We start from the raw sequence: 10330 nt of genomic DNA, 5'->3' as shown, positions 1-10330 counted from the left end.
CTCTGTTGTTGAAATAATTAGTGTTTGAGGAATTTTCAAATTTCTCATTAAACCCCTTTTTTATTAGCTCAAAAATAATTATTTTGAGCTAATTTCCTCAAAAATTTGACTTTGATTCGACCACCAAGGTCCAAGGGTCCAATTTTTCTTGAAATTTCCAATATTCCCTTGGTGGGGGGGGCTCCAAAATTAATTATTTTAAGACAAACAAATTTTTCCACTTAGAGAATTTAATTTCTCTAGGACTTTAATTTTTTACTCGAATTAATTAATTTTCAGGCTTAGGATTAATTTTATTTTTTCCAAAAAGATTAATGAATTGACAATTGAGGGGATTAATTATTTTCCACCATCTAATATTTTAGACATGGTGTCTAAGTATGAGGGACCATGCACTAAAATATTTTTTACATAAGATTTTACATAATTCAACCCTCAAAGGGGGAATACCCATTCATTATAGACTCTCAAAGTACATACCCAATTATACGACACAATATGATCTAGTATACTAAGCGATTTGTAATAAAATAATTTAGCCAATTAGCTTAATTATTCCCAAATCACTTTTACATAAAACTCAACTAAAACACTAAGACTCACCTAAGACTTTGACGATAAATTCCACCCTAGCTTTAGAGTGAGGTTGGAGAGAAAACTTTGCCGATCAGTCATGTTTAGAAACACAAATAAATCAGTGACACGAATAACCTCCTAGGATGAAATTCATTGCCAAAATATAGACTTACCTAGGTTGCTACATACATACACGATCTTACTAACATCATTTACATTAAAAAGTTGCTGAATGGGTTTACAATGACACAATAGCTGATGGCTGATGATCTTGATCTTTGAAGAAAATTATGGTATATATGCTTCCTTGGAACTTTGACAAAATGTGTGCAACATCTAGCTCCATATGGGAACACGTTGCTTCCATGAACTAACGTGAGAATCCAAGAATCCTGCATCCAAGAAAACAAAATTCCATCAAAAAAATATCCAATCAAAATCCAAATCATCATGGATACATAGAAAATTCGCTGGAATAGAAAAAGTCTATTCTACCAAACTAGAAAATATAAAAAACATAAAACTTAAATATGTGAAATAAAACTATCTAACGACATAAATGAAAAAAGGAGTAGGGTTAGAGACACTATACAAAAGATGCCCCATGGCATCAGATGTCATCGATGTGGCACAATCTAGGTCATCTACTTGCTGACAGGTAGATCAATAGGCTGCTTATCAGATGTCCCTTGATGAAACTTGACCCTCTTTGGTTGATGAAGATTTTGATCATTGTGTTGCACATCTCTGTCGTAATGAAGTCTTCTCTTTATGCTCAGAAGGAAGGATGGAAGATGCGATGAAGAAAAGGGATACACTCGCTGAATGAACTTCGACTTGAAATGCGATGGATGACCTTGTGGCTTAATTCTTCACCATTCTCCAGCCTCTTTGGCACCTCGACATGATACCTTCTTTCAACTTCCTTGTATAATCTGACTGTACCACCTGCTGCAGCAAAAATAGTGGCATATGATAAGTTTATCTTAATAGACCCACCTAAGTTGGATGCAAACTTCCTGGATAAGAGCATTCCCCATACATTTGGCACATCAATAATGGCTATTTCCATAGTGATGATCTTGTATGGATAATCAACCAAGGAGACCTGTAGATCTTTGACTACACCAAGGACTTCAACTTTTCTAGAATCCATTGAGCAAATGTTGTGATATGGCCTAAAGATTCTTAAGTTCAACTGATCCATAACCTTTTTATTCATAACATTTGTTGATGCACCAAAGTCAAGCATGCAATTATGAAGCAGTCGGTCATTAATATCATAAGTCAAGAAGGAAGGTTGATGATCCTTATTGGTCATGTCGCAGTTCAGATCTTTTTATTTAATTTCTTCATCTTTAGGATTATTATCTGTATTACCCTGCTGGACCATAGCTAAAGCTTTGAAGAATGATGCCCGCTGAGATGGAATCTTGAGAAGTTCAAGCACCGGGACAAAATTTTAATACTATTAATCCAAGTGACCCAATCGAATTTTAATGCTGACTTATACCTTTCAAAAGCAACCTGCTTACTTTGACCTTGCTCCTTACCCTTTGATAAGTGTAGCCCTGACTTTTAGCAATTTCCAGAATTTGCTCTTGAGACGGCTTTTCACCATACATTTGCGTAATAGGATCTTTTTCATCACTAAAGTTATTGATGGTGAATGATGAAGGAATCATATCCGCACAACGACTTTCCCTAGATGAATCCTGACTGACATGATTTATTTGTTCATTTGCTACTTCATCCAAGATCTTTTTAGCTAAGGCACATGCACTTTCTTCATGGAAACTTTCACAAGGTCTGCAAAAAGGGATAGGCTCATCAACAACATTAGCAGATTCAAGTGGAGTAGGAGGCCTTTGATCATTTGGAGGGTTCCTTCTTGGCCATGGATTATTGTTACCCCTGTTATTATTGTTATTTTTGGGCTGCATATTCTGCATTCGGCTTCTTTCCATCTGTATTAGCTGATTTTGCATATCACTTATTTGTCTGGCATGTTCAATTTTCATCTCCCTAATTACTCGAGTCAATTCTTTAACTGATTCATGTTCTTCTTCTTTAATTTCTTTTCCCTTAGATTCAACCGAACCTCTTTCAAAACATGGGATATCTGACTTACTTGAAGCTTTCCTATCCTTCTCTAACTCTTTAGTTGTACTCTGGGCAACAGATAAAGTAATAGGCTTGGCACGTCTGATCTCATATTGAGTATCAACATTGAAAGATTCCAGATATTGTTCTAACACTGTCTTGTCAAGAGGCCTATAGTCTTGAGTCATATCCTTTAGAAGGCCATTAAATCTTTGGTTAAACTCTTCCACTGTTTCATTCTCCCTCCTTTTAATAGTGTGAAGTTCTTTAACCAAATACTTTCCTTCTCTTTTATCCATAAATTTATCTTTAAAGGCATCAATGAGGGATCTTAAAGAGTCAAAGGTATTATCCGCTTTGTCATGAAACCATTCAAGTGCATTGTCTTCCAATGAGAGGACAAATTGTAGAAAATATGTGATAGGTTAACCCAATATTGCAATATAAATCAATGCAGAATACTATAACCTACTTCTACTATCAATTTGCGGAAGCTTAAAGATCGAGCTGAACAATATAACCAGAAGAAGAAGAATCAATGGCACAATACACATGAAAATACTTTGGGGAAAGTCTCGGATAAAAACCCCACACTATTGTATTATCATACATGGTGGAAATTTATAGGAATTATGCAAAGCCTTAGCTCTCACAGCTAGCCAGCTCTCAGTACAATCATCACAGATGCTCACAGGAAATCTTGGCTTCTCTCCAGCCTTTCTCTCTGCCCTCCAAGCTCCTATTTCCTTGCGCTATTCCTTGTGGATGATTAGTCTATTACCAAGTGGAAAAACAAGCCTTCAAAACTGCGTAATCCTCAAGGATGAATCCTTGACTGCATGCATGAGTTTTCTCCATGAGAAAACACATGCAACTGATAGTACACTGTCCTTGAACATTAATCTCAACTGAGTCTTTCTCAGAATAGACATGCATGAGTTTCTGATGAGGGAATCTTTAGTTAACTAGAGTAGCACTAGTTGAGTGCATTAATGCATCAACTGACTGTTAACTCACTATTAGTTCCTCAAACAGTTTTGAACTAATTTAACTGGACTTAACTCAGTAAACTGAGTTAACTAATTACAACTCAAATATAACTCAATCTTATCTCCTTAATTTAAGGGATAACTCTTGCATGACTTCAGAAAGACTTCTAACTTGAATTTCTCCAACTAATTTATTTAAAATAAATTAATTAACTATTTCCAAGTAGCTGTTAAGACTAAATTCGATTTTAATTTACAATTTAATTCAAGGACAAATTAAATTGGAATATTCTTGTTGCCATATTTCAACACAAATAACTTCATTCTGACATCTTCATGATTGTACACAGTGGCATGATCATATCTCTGAACAAAAGTGTTGAACATCTTTATGTGAGCTTCGACATTGATGAGATTGTTTCCTTGAAAGATCGGAAGTCTATTCATAGTAGAGTCATCTGGCAGATCATGCAGATATCCTTGGATGTTGGTGAAGTTGCAAGGCCTATAATAATTAGCCATGAAGTCTTGATTGAGAGGATTAATGAAAAGAAAATGGAGATTAGGGAGGGCTTCCTGTCAGAGAAATAATAAATGTTCTCTTGAATGTAATTTGTTTAACCGAGCTCTTAGAACCTTCTCAGGATTAAGAGCGAGGTTAACCAAGCTACTAGGATTCCTTCAAAAGTAAGCTCTTGTGAATTGATGAATAAATGGAATCACCACCCAAACAGGAAACCAACCTAAATGTCTAGGTGTTAAAGGTGCGAATAAACAACATCAGTGAGAGGAAAAAGGATAAGGAGATGAAAGATGAATAATGATGAAAGGAGGGTGCCAAAAAATGTTGTGGAGTTGTCAGCTAAGACGAATGGATTAGAAGATTATGAAGATTAAGATAAATGTTTTTGAAGCACCGAGAATGAGATAAATTCTTCCCCAGTGACGGCGCCAGAAAATGTGTCGATTGACGGGCTAATGAAATAATGAGAAGATGAAGATGATTAAGACAAATGTTGCAAAGCCAAATTCCAATCAATTGGTCCCCATCAACGATACCAGAAAACGTTGTCGCTCAGATTGTACAGGCACTGCGACAACGACTCAAGTCCAGGGTTGTCACTCTGATCCCGACCTCTCCCAAAAACAAGCTATTGGAGGTGGTCCCTATGGAAATGTGAAGGCGAAGGACAAGTTGGTATCCAACAAGTCCGGGAGACACAGTTGAGTGGCCTAGGTACTTGGTTAAATTTAGCAAGATCTTAAGGATTAGCTTAAATTCAAATATGAGACCAATGCCTTATGGTGTCAAAAACTCGTGTTTATTATTAAATTAAGACCAAGTAATCGGATGGACAACTGTTGCTTAAATGCTTCACTAACCTATATGCTATGCAAATCCTAAGACCTAGGTGTGATGCAAGGATCATGGTTACCTTTATTTATATGCCTAATCTAAATATGACCTTTCCTTAACTGTTTTGAAGCTACGATCCAAGGTAGGTTGTGGGGAGGAGACGAACAGGTAGAAAGCAAAGGCTTGATTAACGATACCTTTTGTTAGGCTCCTATCACTTGATGCCTCTAGCGCTGCAGACACTGTGGCTCTGACGACTGCAAGGTCACTGTGTTAACCATCGAAGAGTTGCTAAGCCCCTCAAGCTAGATGAGAAGGGTGGCCCTAAAATTTTATCAACCAAGCTTATGCTTGGAGGTAAATTATTAATGCAACTAGGCCTAGAATGCTTATGCAAAGAATGTGAGTGACTTCTTAGGTTAATATTGTTTTATGTTTAAGTACTTAAGTTAAGATTAGTTTCTTATGATGATGGTACTTAATGATGAGTTATGAAACAATCTTATAACCAAGAATGTGCCAATTTATTTGGTCGCAATGCTAAATCCACAAGATGCTTAACCAATGATAACAATTAAGAGCAATTATTCACTTAAGAATTCGCCAACGAATATCAACACAAGATATCAATCACTCAAGATATTCCAATGATGATTATCAACAATCTTACGCCAACAATAATTATCTAAGATAATGCCAAGATTATGCTCTTTAGACAATGCCAATTAGATGCCAAAATACATAAGAGAAAGAGATACTTCACTGCTAATGAAATTTCAATGCCCAAAGTGAGTTAAACCATCCAACAAGATTAGAGCATTAGAGATATGATGAGTGAGTGCTTATAAAGTGAAAAATTATAATTCTTAGAGGCTATGAATGAACTTACAAGAACAAACAAGTGTTAGATTTTAACTAACCAGTGAGTGCTTATAAAGTGAAAAATTATAATTCTTAGAGGCTATGAATGAACTTACAAGAACAAACAAGTGTTAGATTTTAACTAACCAATGTTTGGACAAGCTTATGAACACTAATTAAACTTTAGGACAGTAGCAAGCAAATCACTCTAAATCCAAGAAATAGCAAGCATATAAGAACCCAATATGAACAATGAAGCATTAAATGACTTGCCAAGTGATTATGCATGATAGCTACTCTTCTTATTATGAATTATTCAATGTATATCAGATATGAAATCACTTATTACAACAGTAAACAAAATATGCTAGCAATGAGCAATTAATGTGAGAATATGTGCCAAATTGTGCCCAATAGTGGCCAAATGGTAAAACAACTTTTCTAATATGAAATTATGAGTTTTTATCCCTCTTAATATGTAATATTAAGAAAATATCAGATCTGATCACACTATTATGCAGAGATATCAGTCACTACAAATTGGAGATTTATGCCAAAAAATTGATACCTAAGATACTTAGATGTTATGATAATATGCTAAATATCACACAAACAATTTTATGCCTCTCAATGTGCTCTTTCAAAGTTATATCATATCTGATCTATTTGATTATGCCGAGATATTCCAGCCAACAAACAAGCAAATCTAAGCTCAAGAAAATAATGTCCAAGTCACCAAACAATTAGAAAAATTTTACCATGAAACTTTTAGTGTGTTTAGACCACTTAGATGTGATGTTTATGTCAATTAAGAATTGTTTTCACTATTATGAAATATTTATCACATCTGTAGCAAAACAGTGAGAAGACTAGGGTTTAGAGATCAAACCCTAGGCCTAAGGCCTTGCAGATCACTTGCCAAAGTTACCCAAAAATTCTCCAAAGTACTTGGCACTTGAAAACACCAACTTTGAGCCAATTTCACCTACAAAACCCGCCAATTCTTAGTTCAGAAAATTTGGAGGCCAACCAAGGATGAATGAGGGTAAGCTGGGCTAGGGAGAGGCCAAGAGGGAGGAGGAGAAGGCAGAGGGAGGCAGCGGCTAGCTACCGCTAGGCTAAAAGGAGGGCAAAAATCCCCTTAGGGTTGCGGCCTAGGGTTTCTGAGACCCTAAGGCCTGCAACACGCTAAGGGAGGCTTCTAGGAGGCCGCCACAAGCCCTTTAGGGTTGCGGCCTAGGGAAACGAGGGGAGAAGAAGGGGGCTGAATGTTGAAATTTGTAAGTCTAACCCGTTAGAAATCCATACTGCATCCTCTGGTTTAAATTCTCCCACTTGTTTATTACATTAACAAGTTATTTATAAACATAAATACTGAAAATAAACGCAGATGCAGCCTTAACTCATATACAGATCATCAACTGAAATACTGGAACAAACACACAAGGGACACCGTTATTTTTGGACAATCATCCCTGGAAAAACCCCAATTGGGAAAACAGGTGCAACAGTTCTAAGGGTTATATTATTATGCAGAATCTTGAGTACAACTAGGGTGCCGAACTGGCTCACCCAACAAAGATTTTTACACGGCAGTAATACCTCTTCTCAGAGACAGGTATTCAACAAGTCTGCCCCATGAAAATCCTTCCAGCGCTTCTCCTAGGCTCTATGTTAGCCCTGCTAATCTCAGCTTCACTCCTAAACCCTCAGTGCTAGCCTTCTGCCTCTCTGCATGGTTCCTACTGCCTCTGCCTAGCTATGACTGCCTCTGCGCAACCCCTCTGCCACCATTGTTTCAAAAAACGGCTGAGTCAGACCAAGCCAATGCCTAGCTGGGTCGGCTCAGTGGCCGAAACGGAACGGCTAGCCGGGTTGTTACGGAGCCAGTCATTGACTCGGTCGACTCGGTAACAACTCGGCCAACTCGATAATGACTCGGCCGTGAGAAAGGTTTGAAAATTAGAAGGCGAAAGTATGGTTATCCTAGTGGCATGAATTAGAAAATTGAAACAATGCATTGAGCCACATAATGTTTTTAAAAAGGCAAACATTCTGGCAATGGACTAATAAATACATATTTACCTCTGATTGTTCTGGAGCTTGACCATAATTAAATCAAGGCTTTTGAGACTTCATTAGGGGCAGAGAATAGGTATTATTGTTGTTGTAGTCTAGTGATTGTCCTTAGGCCGAGGCAGAAAAGAATCTTGATTCCTAGCATTGGTGGCTAAGTATGAACTTTGTATTGGATGGTGCACTAGGGGCCATTTTGATATAATGGATATATTCATGAGCCTACTTTGATCATATGTTGTCTTCGCACTATATTCTAAAGTTTTGTGTTTGGAAACATGAATGAAAATCTTTAAACTTATGTTTTTTATAGATAAATAAATATTTAATGTATTTTTTACAACGACCAAGTCATTGAAATCAAATCGGCCAAGCCGATACTAAGTCGGAGTCGGAGTTTTAAAACATTGTCTGCCACTGCGTTGATCTGCAGGCACTATCTCTGCCTCTCTACTATGTACTCATTGCCCCTCGCTGCAACTCAGATCACTTGTTCGAATTTTCTCAACAACCCCACTCCAGAAAATCGAACTGACTGATCAATCTTGGTGTATCTCCAACTGACCCTCAAGTTTCCTCTTATACTTTTCCTATTGAGTCTTCAACGGCCAGGATTAAGTCTCTAATCAACAACTAAGATTAGATTTGGCTTGATCCATGTCATTGAGAACATTCTCACCCAGTTTTATATTAATACTCATTAATATTTAATTTTCCTAAGTTTAGACTTAGGAACCCCATTAAAAATATTAATTATTTTAATCTCTCTCTAACTGGGTGGAATTTCCCCAAACCATTTCTGGGTCTTGGATATCTCATGTGCTTTAGCCTCTCCACCAATTTTCATGGCTAGAGCACATCCGATGCTACCCCAAATCAACACTCCCTCTTAGCGAAGAATGTGCTCTAGTAATGCTCCACCACTGAACATCACACTGATCCTCCAGCACCGGTACCTATGTTGATGCTTGGCCTGCTGCCCAACATCCACTGCACTGTTGCCTCCTGTACTGCTGCCCATGGCTCTGCCACTGCCACTACTACATCTGTACTGTAGCTCCCTCTCAACATGTTGCATCATGCTGCCCATAGCACTACCACTACTAACTGCTTCACTACAACTCAGTTACCGAGAAGTAAGTAATTGATCTACCCAACTACTGACATCCTTATCAGTCCGAAAGCCTCCTGATGTTGAAGATGCCTTTACTGCTATCCTGTGCTCCCTCTATGCCTCTCGCACTGCTGCAACCCCCTCTGTGCATCTCGCATTGCTGCAACCCCAACTGCGCTACTTCAGACTTCTGCACTCTGCATCTTGCTTCTACCCGACATCTGTTATCCTGCTACTGTCATTCGGGACTCCCATAGCCAGATATGATCCAAGAGTTTGAGCACCTCAAGAATCCTACCCCTACATCTTTTGTGATCCTCCTAACTACAGCTCGATGTCTCTCCACCTCTTCTCTAGAGATGCATGAGCACTCATGGCGCAATCGTCATCAGTCTCGACTTCTTTCTCCGCCTTAGCCGGAGCTGCCTTGGAGTCAGAAGCCTCTCCCTTATTCTTCTTCCTGGGACAATGGGATGCATAATGACCTAACTCCCCACAATGAAAGCACTTCGCCTTGGACATATCCTTCTTCTTCCTCTTCCCCTGTTGTCCCGCAAATGCCAGAGCTGCATTCTCCTCTGAGATTCAACTTCCCTCCTGTAAATCTCCCTCTAAGTCCTGATTTCCCTGCTGGAAATCTTCTCGCCAAATGTCAAACTGCCCCTCTCCAATCCTCATTGCGACAGCGACTCGGATCTAGATTTCTTGCCTAGAAATCCATCAAGGCAGCAACTCCCTCTACCTTGGTTCTGTCCCGTTAAGTACTTATCTGCTTCGACAGCAACGACACCCCACCAGCTTCCTAATCCACAATCTTCTCACAACTCCCTAGGCCCCAACAACTGAAGAAACTGAGCCTCTCAGCTCTGCGCAATCCCAGCCAATGTTTTAAAAACCGGAACCGGTGACTGGACTAGTCCACCTTTCGAACCGGAATCGATTGAACCGGCACTGGTCAGGTCTAAACGAACCGGTTTTTAAAAAATATATTAAATAATTAATTTTTAATGAAAAACTATTTTTAAGATTTAAAACCATGATTCCAAGCCAATAGAAACAAAATATGCAAGGTTTTCTCATCTATATACCATGTAAAGGTAAATATATCAAAATGGCATCGAGTGCAATACATATCCGCAACAAAATACATAATCAATGAGGCTCTAAATGGCCTCTAGAGTCCGAAAACAATGCTCTAAGCTGTGGGGTCACTAACCTACTACAAGCTTACATATCAGTGATCAACAACATGAT

This window comes from Pinus tabuliformis, chromosome 7 (assembly GCF_031772625.1).
Source record: "Pinus tabuliformis cultivar Carrire ecotype Pingquan chromosome 7, CPIR1, whole genome shotgun sequence".
In the NCBI taxonomy this organism is placed as follows: Eukaryota; Viridiplantae; Streptophyta; class Pinopsida; order Pinales; family Pinaceae; genus Pinus; species Pinus tabuliformis.
The sequence above is the reverse complement of the archived record's forward strand: the minus strand, read 5'-3'. Positions refer to the sequence as shown.